Source organism: Chenopodium album, chromosome 20 (assembly GCF_948465745.1).
Source record: "Chenopodium album chromosome 20, dcCheAlbu1.1, whole genome shotgun sequence".
Lineage (NCBI taxonomy): Eukaryota > Viridiplantae > Streptophyta > Magnoliopsida > Caryophyllales > Amaranthaceae > Chenopodium > Chenopodium album.
This window is the reverse complement of record NC_137853.1, coordinates 22,475,985-22,488,289: the sequence shown is the minus strand read 5'-3', so window position 1 is coordinate 22,488,289 and position 12,305 is coordinate 22,475,985.

The following is a 12,305-nucleotide window of genomic DNA, read 5'->3' as shown; positions in this document are numbered from 1 at the left end:
ATTTCTCTCTCTCTTTCTAAACCAACCTTTTTACTAACAATATTCCGCATTCGCAAGACTTAGAAGCATCTAGCCAAGTTCGAAGTTGCCTTCGCCCTAGACGTGCAAGAAAGAGGTACGAGGCTTCAAAGTAAGTAGATTAGCTTACTCCCTATTTTATTTACAATGTAGAAAGCATGTTTGTTATTGTTTATTCCTAGTACCATGTTAGGATGTATTTATGATTCCTAGTATCATGTTAGGATGTTATTTAATGCTTTCTAGTATTATGTTTAGGGTGCCTCTTATTATTCCTAATAGCATGTTAGTATCATGTTAGGGTTAAAGCTTTGATCTTTATTGCTTAGTGACATGCTAGGGTTTGTTATTAATCTTGTTAGTATCATGCCTAGGATCTTGCTATTATTATTTAATCTTTATTATGCATTATCATGGTTATTATTTATTATTATGATGTTGCTTGATATTTATTATTGTTATTGCTTGATCACGCCTTTTATGCTTGTTAAAGGGAATTCGTACTTGAAATCATGCTTGATAAGATAATTAATAATTTGGTTTAGGCTAATGTGATTTTAACTCAAGTGATCGCCAATTATAGTTTTATTTGTGGATTAATATTCAACCAACATAGATAAGCAGATTTAGGAATAATATAATGTTTGCATGTTATTCGAAAAGCGCACATGAATACGAGCAGAACAAAGTAGAGGCCTATTTTATAGGTCGGGTCCTTTCTTTTGTAGATTGGATTCGTACCAACATCCCCGAACCCTATTTGGTTCAAGACCTTATGGAGTTGATTGTCCTTTGGATCGTCTTTTGGGTTTACAAGTTCCTAAAACTTGTTGGCGACTCTTTTGCTCTCTTTTCTTTCCCTTTGGAACGCCACCATACTTTAGTGTATGATCACAGTGGGGTTCAAGTTTGGGATCATAATGCTTGAAAAATTCCCTACACTGTCCTTGACCGGCTTTCTCTTCTCAGCAAAAGAGGTCTTCTTTGCCGAATGACCCCTGCTAGGGCTAGCTTTGTTCTTGTTTATCAGATCCTTGATTTCACCCATGAAACTAGTCATGAATGGTTCCTCTCGGGTGACTGGACTGATCCTCTGGCCGTCTGGGCTTCCCATTCTAGCCGCCCAGAGGGCCTATTTATACCCGCCTGGTTTGTATGGTGTGCCAGGTGTTCCCTGGAACGAAGGTATTCGGAAATGAATGACCCATCCTCGGCCACATACGTTTCCACACCGTCGTCATCTTCATGGTCTGTAAAGACCTTCAGTTGAGCTTCCGAGGAGTGTTTTAATTAACCGACTGAATAACCTGTTGAGGGTTGTTTGGATCAGGAGTTGGTACAGACTCTTGAACCATCTATGAGGTACTCTCCCCACAGACGGCACCAAATATTTTGGGTGTTTTTGTCCCTCGGGAGAGTTACAGCTCTAAGACTGGTCCGACGTGAGTTGTACCTGAAAAAACAACGGAGACTCCGGGTGGTTGGAGCTTCGCCTCCAGCGATCAAGTTAGCACTTGAAAGAGAGTAAAAAGGTGCGGAAAGTTAGGTGGGATCTTCTCGGATTCCGAGATCAGGCGTTTTCTGTTGTAAGAGAAAGTGGGGTTGTAATAATGACTGGAATGTGCCCCAAGAAAGGGGGAATCTCCCTATATTTAGGGTCATTGGAATATGTGCCCTTAATTAGGCTATTCTGACCTAATTTTGGTGGGCTACGCCGCAATGTGGCTTTCTCGAGATTTGGGCCCTTGAAGGCCTCCTTTTCTCTCATTTTCTTAGAGTGCCACGTTTAAGTCCGGGATTGGACTTACTCTTGGAGGACACGTGTCGCCCCCTGATTGGCCCACGTGGCATGGGTGAAAAATACGCTAAACATATTGTATAGAAGATTATACTTTGTACTATGAGTAACCAACACTACTAAAATTCAGCCAAATTGCGACCGTCTCTGACGGTCGTAGATAATAGCAAAAACGGTCGCTAAACGAATTGCGACCGTTGACGGTCGTAATAGGTAAGTCGTTATTCACTTAGTCGCAAAAAATGATTTTTGCGACCGGTAAGCGGTTGCAGATTTATTGGGACCGTTTTTATTATTTTCAACGACCAAATAAAAAACGGTCGCAAATGTTTAGAATTGCGACTGTCGTATGTGCCGGTCGCAAATACTGAATTTAGCAACGGCTTTAGGCGGTCGCTAAATGTATTAAAAAAACAAAAAAAAATAGCCCCCTGCCTGTACTTTTCACACAGCCCCACCACCATTCCCACCCACCCCAACCAACTCCACCATCACCCACCACCAAACGCCACAGAATTATCAAACTCCAAAAATTTAATGAAAAGCAAACAAAATTAACGCAAAAAAATCAACAAAATATGAAAATTTTTACAAAGTATACAAAAACTAAAATCAAACTCAAAATCAACAAAATTCGAACATGAATGAAATTGAAAATCAAACACAATATCAACGAAATTCGAACACTATATGAACAAAATTCATGAAAATCAAACAAAATTAACAAAAAATATATTCAAACCCAAATCAAAGAAGTTCGAATAATATATGTACAAAATTCATGAAAATTCGAACAAAATTAACAAAAAATCAGAATCAAACCCAAGTCAAAGAAATTCGAATACAAACTACAACAAAAATTACAAAAATTGATTAAAAACCGAAACAAAACCACAAAAATAGAAAATAAACATAAACAAACAAAAATTTCAGAAAAACCAACATACCTTTCCCAATATTTCTTCCTCTTTGGGTTTATATGGTCAAATTCGACTATCAAAACTCTAGATCTGGAATTTTTATGGGCAAATTTGACCATGAAATTCATAAGTCGTTTGTTGAAGATAAACCCTTTACCATAACCTGTTTGTTGAAGATAAACCCTTTTCCATAACACCAAAACTCAAGATCTGAAAAGAATAAAGGAAAAAAAAAGAGAAAAAAAGGAGTGTCGTGAGATCGATGAAAGAGGAAAGAGGAGGAAGGAAAGAGGAAGGAGTAAGGAAAGAGAAGGAGGAAAGAAAGAGAAGAAGGAGGAACTTGAGATTGTGAGAAAGGAAAAAGTAGAAAGAGAAAGGAGAGAGAAGAAAGAGGAGGAACGTGAGATTGTGAGATTGTGAGGTTGAGCGGCTATCAATAGATTAGGGTTAAGAGTGGAGCTCTTTAATACCCTTTTTTTAAAATAAAATAAAAACACTTTTGCGACCGGCATTAGCGGTCGTAATTTTACGACCGTTTGAGAAGCGGTCGTAATTTTACGACCGTTTGAGAAACGGTCGTAATTGTCACATTTTGCGACCGCTACTAACGGCCGCAACCAAATTTATTTAATTTTGAATTATTTTTTATATGTATTTTATTTAAAAAATATATTTAAATACCTTTGCGACCGTTTTATAACCCAAAACGGTCGCAAAAAACGGTCGCAAATTTGCGACCGTGTAAAAAAAGGTCGCAAATATCAAATTTTGCGACCGTTTCCATGACGGTTGTAGAAAAACGGTCGCAAAACGACCGAATTTTAGTAGTGCAATAACCCCTTATTTATTAAGGTAACCAAATTTCATCATCGTCATAGTTACAAATAATGATTAAAATTATAAATATAATAATATTTTAAAATTACTTAAAATAATGCTTTTACTATAATTATATTAACTTATACTACGCATAATATTATTATTTAGTATAAAACTATTTAACTAATAGATGATATTTAATTCCATTCAAAAATAAATAACTGATATTTAATAAAAAAAATAAAGATTAATAACAATAATAATAATAGTATGATTACCTTTGTTCACTTTTAATAATAATCATAATCTTTGACTCAATTTGGGTTGTCTAACTTTGTTCCTGGTCAGATAGTGGCTAATACAGCACAGTGTAAGTGGGTCAAATACGAAGCTAGTTGTTAGGTGATTGGTTACGATGTCCTACCTTTCTCTCTTTTCATCTCTTGGGAAATTAAAGAAGAAGGTAGTTGTTTTGCTGAAGTAGGTAAAAAATTCTCGAAAAGTCATAAAATTTGGGCACGTGCTACTGCTCATACTTCACCAGGACATACTTTGCAATACCTAGAGGAGTGGGGTCCTAATTGTATCTCGACTTTCCACCAGTTTTTTTTGTAGATTGTATGACTTTGTTTGTTTTTAATAATAATAATAATAATGGTGGTTTGGGTGTCTATTCGGCGGGTGATGTTCGGCATTACGCTTTCCTTGCGTCGCGTCTCCAGTCTTCTGGTCTTCAGGCTACGCTTCTTCGCGATTCTGGTATTGTTGGTCCGGGATCGGCCTTTGATGGTGCTCTTAGTCTTTTTAACAGGACTGTGGAGACTGACCTTTTGAGTAACCCTAGTGAGATCGCTGCCCCCAGACTCATGAAAAAATTGGCAGATATATATTTCACGAAGGTCACTGCATCTGTGGATTCCACTTTCTCCTTATCTCCGCGTCAGGTTGCCTTATGGAAGTCCCAACAGGGGAATCACTCTTCGGCCTGGTTGAGAACGGTCTCGATATCGGGTTTAGGTCAGACTATGAATGTTAAGACTTACCGTAGTGTTCTTTTCTATCGATTGGGTGTTCCATTGTTCTCCGTTTCAACACTGTGTTCTACTTGCTCAAGGGTTTTTGATGGAGATATTTATGGGGATCATGAAGTATCTTGTGCTGGGATAGTAGGTATTAAACATCGGCACAACGTTGTTCGTGACACCATTGTTGATATTTGTTTTCGGTTTGGGATTTCTGCTCGAAAGGAGGTTAACGTTGGGTTCACTGGTGGGAACGAGGGGGCGCTACGACCAGCAGATGTGTTGCTTTATTCCTGGGATAGAGGTCGTGATGTATGTGTTGACTTGATGGGGTCTTCACCTTTGACACATTCGGGGTTGTCTGACTTCGTTCCTGGTCATGTTGTGTCGGCAGCAGCTCAGCGTAAGCGGGACAAGTATGGGGCACGTTGTAGGGCTATTGGCTATGGTTTTCTTCCTTTCTCCTTTTCTTCATTGGGGGAATTAGACAAGGATGCTATTGCGTTGCTGAAGCGGGTTCAGGCGTTCGCTAAGTCTCAGGATATTGGTGCTCGTGCAGCTGCTCACATCTTCAGTAGGATCGGGTTCGCTATAGCTAGAGGGGTGGGGGCCCAGATCGTATCTCGGCTCCCTACCAATTTCTTGTAAATTGATTGACTCTATAGGTTTTGTTATAATAATAATAATAATCATAATAATTAACAGTAATAATAATAATTAATAATAATAATAATTAATAATAATATTAGTAATGGTAGTAGTAAATAATAATAATAATAATAATTATTATTATTATTATTAATATTATTATTATAATTATTATAATAATAATAATAATTGTTTTGGGTGTACTCCGATGGGAATATTCGAACCACTGACTGCACTGCTGGAGTCTCGGGCTACCTACTGGGGCCTCGGGCTGAACCTTGGGAAACTCCGTCAGCACCACTAGAGGACCTACAAGAGAGAAAATGTAAACTGCCCTCGGGGGTGGTTTCGAGGAACCCCCCTCCGAGGAACCTGGAGCTGACTCAACGGGTTCAAAATGGTACTCGAGGTGTGCCATCCCTAGAGGGGTTGAGAGCGGGAGGTAGTTCAACATGAACTACCCTATACAACTAGCCCCCTAGAGATGGTATGAGATGACTCATGCCAACTCTCTTGGTCGTCCTTCACCCCTTGAGTGAGGTTGGAAGCGAAGGAATAGCTCAGTAGGAGCTATTCCGTACCACTAGCCCCCCAAGTGGTTGTATGAGGTTACTAATGCCAGCTCTTTTGAGGTTGTAACCTTATCGGTAATTACTCAATAGGTCGTCTGACTGAGGTCCTCCCATACAACTAGCCCCCCAAGTCTTAGGAGTGCTTTCGCGGTTCTAAGACTTAGAGAGATGTGTTGCCAAATGATAAAGTTGTCGTTTACGCAAAGAACTGTAGTTACTAGCTTTAGCGAGGAATTTCTGTTTCTCCCGTTGAAAACCGAGAAGTAACATGCTGAATCAAGGAGCTTTGATTTTTCTCACTGCAATTTGAGAAATTACGAGCATAAGCAAGGAATTTCGATTACTCCCGCTGAAGTTAGAGAAATTATGAGCTTGAGCAAATAACTTCGATCATCCTCGCTACACGGTGAAAAATTACGAGCTGAACTTAGGCGAGGAATATTTAATACTTCCTACTGAATGCTGAAAAATTACGAGCTGAGCTTAGGCGATGAATTTTGATCACTCCCCGCTGAATGTTGAAAAATTACGAGCTGAGCTTAGGCGAGGAATTTTGATCACTCCCCGCTGAATGTTGATAAAATTATGAGCTGAGCTTCGGCAAGGAATTTTGATCACTCCCCACTCAATGCTGATGAGCTGAGCTTCGGTAAGGAATTTCGATCACTCATTGCTGAATGCTGAAAAATTACGAGCTGAGCTTAGGCGAGGAATTTCGATCACTCCCCGCTGCATGCTGAAAAATTACGAGCTGAGCTTAGGCGAGGAATTTTGATCACTCCCCGCTGCATGCTGAAAAATTACGAGCTGAGCTTAGGCGAGGAATTTCGATCACTCCCCGTTGAATGCTGAAAAAATTACGGGGAATTTTGTTTTGGCCGTGACTTTTTGCTTATGCTCCTTACTTGATTTATATAAGGGCTTATGCAATGTTCTTCTTTCAGCTTGTTTTGGTTGTGACCCTTTTGCTTGTGCTCCTTACTTAATTTATGTAAGGGCTAATGCAATGGTCTACCCTCAGGTTGTTTTGGCTGACATGCTGAGGAATCAAGTGGAGCAGCACCAAGAGTGCCTTGGTACCATTCAACTCTATCCTTTTTTCCTGCAAGAGTGTCAAAGAGAAGTACCTAAGAGATCCTTGGTACCCCTCACTGATTCGCTACGATGTGTGACCGAACAGCTATCCCCCTGCTCATACTTAGTTTAGAGAGCGAACTTTGAACTAGAGCTGACGAAACTAACAACACATGACAACAAGACATGACCCAGTCACGAAAAATCGGGTTTATTTAAAACATCGGTATGAATTGACACGACATGACATGACACTATTGTCAGCTCTAGAATATACTTATCGTCCCCTTTACAAAAGCAAGAACAATGAGGAATTGTTGCTGCTTGTTGTTGTAGATTTTAATCATTCAACTGAGTCTTGGCTGCTGCTTTCATTGTGAGCTGGTTAAGACTATTTCTTGGCTGAATATTGTCATGCTCATGCTGGACACCATGTCTTGGATGCTTTCTTCATTTTTAGCCTCATATTGAGCTGGAAAATTTTTGGATCCCTCTTTGATGAGTAAAAATTTTTAGCCTCATGTTTCTTACTTTGATGTGTAGGGTTCCATATCAATTGTCACTTGACTTGGTGCTCTTTTCTGCACTATGTCACCAGTAATCCTTTATATCTGTTATACACAAATAGTTAGCATAAAAGAGCATTTGTGTAAATAAATTATAGAGAAGTCAATGAGCTCCTCTTTGAAGGAACTTTTAAGGGAGGAAGCAGTTTATGTATAGCTTAAGCTGTTCTTTTTTGGAACAGAAGCAGTGTTTTGGAGCAGGATCGATTGTTGCAAGAACCGGATTTGTTAGTGATATGACTCGGAGGGAGTCATTCCACACAACAAAACCCCTAAAAGATGGAGCACTGTAGAGTTGCTCCCCTACCTCTAGCCCCCCAAGTCTTAGAGATGCTACAGCGGTTTTAAGACTTAAAGGAGATTGATGATTCGTGGCAGCCTGTAGTTGCATTACTATCTTCTTGCTTGTGCGGAGTTAGATTTCTTGGCGTACTAGGAAATTAGACTACCTTGCTGAAAACTCTAGCTTTTGCTGAAAAGTCTAATTAGCTTGCTGAAGATTTTAACTTTCTGGCTGAAACACCAGGTTGCTCTGCTAAGATTCTGGTTTTCTACTGAAAAACTTGAACTGCTTTGATGAAAATTTTACTTTCTTGCATCGGAATATCCTGTTCGCTGAAAAAAAATCTGATTTCTGCTGGAATTTCAATTTCCCTGCTGAAAAATCTAGTCTTTCTGCCAAAAATTCTAGTTGACTTGCTGAAAGATCTAATTCTTCTTGCTGAGGAACTTTACTGCTTTGCAAAAAGTTTGAATTTTCTTCTGAGAACCTGTTTCACCTGCTGAAATTCTTATTTTTCTGCTGGAAAAACTGATTTCTCCCACTAAACCTCTAATGTTTGCGTTGAGAAATCTAATTGCTCCAGCAAATATTTTGAATTTTCTACTGAAAATTCTGGCTATTTCCCTCTTTGTTGGGCTCTGATCCCCTCTCCTTTGATAACCAAAGACCTGTAGCCGTTGCTAATTTTCATGCATCCCCGAGGTGCTTAAGATTCTTGTTCTGATTTCTTCCATTAGAAGTCTTATTTGCATCAGTGAGGAATTGCTGATCAATTGAGCTGCTGCTCTGCTCGAGACTTTATATTTATTTTATTGATTTGTTTGTCTCTAAACTATATATTGCTCCTGGGCGAAGCTTATTCAGGTTGTGTTCCCAATCACATTGCTATTGAAGATCAATCCGGTTGTGTTTTCTTCAGAAAATATCTTAGCAGAGATTCCAGAGAAACTAATATTCCCTAGAGCTCTAGCATTCTGATCCTCTCGTAAATAATGCTTAGACACGGTATAGGTTGATCTTCCTCAAAATGCTGCAAAGCTGGACCTCGAGCTCTTAATATTCTCTGCCTTCACGATCATGACATCCTAGGGGATCCAATATCGCTTTGACATTTTATCAGAGACAAATACACTGTTTCATTAGCAGAGAGCTTTTGAAAAAGGTAACTAAATCTTAAACTTAGAGCTGATCAAAACTTAAGGGCCCCATAATTTGTGGGATTGTTATCATCATTAGTCCTGGCAGTGGAAATTTTCTCTAATCTGATAGGATGCAATGAGTATCACATCTGGTAAGCAATTTTACTAAGGAATTGTGGCTGCAAGCAATAGGATCTGCATGTTTTATTAGTCACATTTTGCTACTAGCTACTTCTGTATACTACTCTTTAAAATCGCTTTCAGTTAATCTTGCCATGTTGTAGGTGAATAATTTCCGAATCTTACAGCAGCTCTTTACTTTCTTAATATTTACTGATCGCAAAATGTAGGATTGTACGGCTTTACTTGCAGGATTCTTTATCAACCTTCTTTACCAGAACTCACAACAGCTAGATAGGAGCTTGATGATCTGCCCATTCTCCCCCAAAACTGCTGGTTATCCACCGGCTATAATGTGCTCATTGGGAGCTTGCCTGATTGCTGACACTTGCTATCGCAGTAAATTTAATCTTGTCTCTCACTAGGCTGCTGTGTGGACTGTTGTTAAACACCTTGCGCTGAACTTGGAGCTTCTCCAGCTGAAAAAGTGTCGATAAAATTTCTTGCACTGTTTACTCTGCCCAGCTTCATCAGTAAATATTTATTTTTATTTCTCATTCTTGTCTAAAATTGACAGACTTCCCAAGCCGACACTTCAGCTAAGCCAATAATCCATGTGTGGAGCTTTTTCATGAGTTTTGACATAGCTTGAGCTTTCAGATTTTTGTCAGCAGAAGTCACGAACCGTTGTTCAAGGCCAGGACATATAGCAAACACTACACTAGAACGAGTAATTAAAATTCAAAAATCTTACCTGTTGAGCTTTCAAATATGAAAGACTCATTCACCATTGTTGTTGTTACTTGAACTAGCTGCTGCATCTCTTCTTTGCTAATCTAAGATCCTCTCAAACCGACAAAAAATTGTATAGACGAATACAATGATTTGACTCTGTGTGCTTCAGACTCCACACTATTTTTTGAACCTTAAAACTGAATATTTGACTGATATTTCTAAAGCTCGGGCCTTTGTTTCCATACTATCTTGTTACTATCTAATCGGCTTTGCTAGTAACTTGCTAAGGAAATCTCCCCCTCGTAGTACATCTGAAAATTGTTACATTCAACTTTGCGCCTAGCCTTTTGATCAGAATCACATAGTTTATTATCTTTGTCATGGTCAGCATGATTAATTTTTGAAAATCGCAGCAACTTTTTGCTTCCCTGGTTGCTGGACACTTTCCATATCATTACATGTAAAATGCCTTTGAAGGTATTTTCCATTCTTCTCTACCAATATTTGCAATTACTAAGTGTAAACTTGATGGTGCTCAGATAGTAAGTAGCCATTCCGTCCATCCTCCCTCAAAAAACGCTATAGAATTTGTTTTGTGTGAGAATGTAACTGAAAGAAGAAGGCAATATTTCTTGAGTAACTACCTTGAACCTGTCTACCCCTGAGCTGCAGTGTGCTTGTTGTGCACTTGCTTGCTTGCTGTCACACACCATGAAGAAGCTCCACCGGGTACTTTTGAAGGTCTATAAATATTTTTCAAACCTTTAGGTCTGAAATTGCTCTTGCCTACCTATCTTTATACAGCTGATAAGATGACTAAGTAGCTTGCAGTACCAGGTTATAGAAATAACTTCGTTTTTTTTTTTTTTACAAAGCGCTTTCGGAGTATTTGAGTTCTTGCATTGTGATCTTATTGTATTCATAATTACTGTTCATTGCAGAACTCATATCATTTGAACTTAAGAAGGCACCACTCTACTACTTTATAGCTCTCCTCAAACTATAGCATTACCACTCCTTTGCTGCTAAACAATTGCAGTCCCATTAAGAATGCGGTCATGCTTTCAAGAGTAAGCTGATGACGACACTCAAACAATAGGAAGTAATTCTGCCCATTCTCCCTCAAAAAATGTAATGATTTTTTTATTTTGAGTGAGAAGGTGGGAAGAAGAAGACGCCAAGGTTTCCTGTGATGAGCTTCACCTTAGTTGAACTTTTTATCCTCGAAATTGCTGCATGCATGACCACTAATTATATGGTGGCTAGACAACTTCATCATAGCCTCCGTTTATGTTTGTTGTAGACTCATTAAGGTCTTCAATATCATGCTGTACAAAATCTCATTAGCAAGCTGTATATGGGGCTCTTAGCCTACGAATCATTTCCTGTGAGCTGATTGCACACTCTCTGCTTTTACCAACCTGTTTCTGCTAGAACAGGTCATGTTTTTGGTGAGATGCCAGATCTCTTACCCATCGAAGTGGTAGAGCTCTTTCTTTTATATTGGCTTATACTTTGCTCCCTTTGCGTTGTGAATTATGAAATCCCAATCACAATCCTTGTAGCTGCTTTCATTGCGCTAATATACCCATCACAAAACCTGCTTGTTGCTATCTAATCAATAAATTGTAAGGGATGTGTTGTTGCACACTGACTTTCGAACATATGTAGCAGCACGAGTCAAAGAACGAGCCATCTCTCCGTTCAATTGCAATTGTGGATACCTCCAATACCCTTGCACTATTTCAATCATATATTAAGATTTAGAAATGATATTAACTTGTTTTCTAAATAGTTTGGAAAATAGACTTCCAAAACTTTCCAACGATATATTATTTGCTTTAATCCAAGTTTGGAATCAAAAGTTATGATAAAAATAAAAAACTCAAAAAAAAATTGAAAAATTCTACGGGGTAAAACGCCTAGAATTTTCGAATCTCCTGGGATCTTTTGAAAATTCTAGGCGTTTCTCCCCTAGAGTTTTGAAAAAAATTAGGCGATGTAGTTCTCATTCTTCATAGCAGGTGCACTTGATACTTTATTGCTTTTGTACAATATTCTGTACATAATAATTTTGCTTTTCATACTTCTCAAAAAAGTTGAAACCTCGTGACACAGCTGGTTCCTTGCACTTGATTGTGGGCTTTGCTTTTTTATTATATCATTCCACTCTTTCTCTTTTGCGCAAGACCATTTCAGCATACACATGAAGTTTGTACTCCTTAGTATCATTGTTGAAGGTGAACTACAGTGTTTCTGTCTGGATCCGATTGCCCAAGAACCTGAGCCCGAGATCCTGATACTCCTATCGGCAAGCTAAGAACCTGCACAATGAAGAGAAGTTAGCTAACCCCGGGGTGGTCCGGGGATAACCGCTCCGATGATAAAGTCAGAATGTGTTTAAGAAAGAGAGAAGATAAGTGAGAGAGAAAAAGTAGAGAGATAGAGAGAGAGAGAGTAATTAATGTCCTCATTAACGAGGTCTTATCTACTATTTATAATGACCATCATGACAGGTGGCCCTTAATCATGCAAAGCTTCTTTCGCCAAGTGTCAAGCTTCTGTTGCCACGTGCCGAATTCCGACAAGCC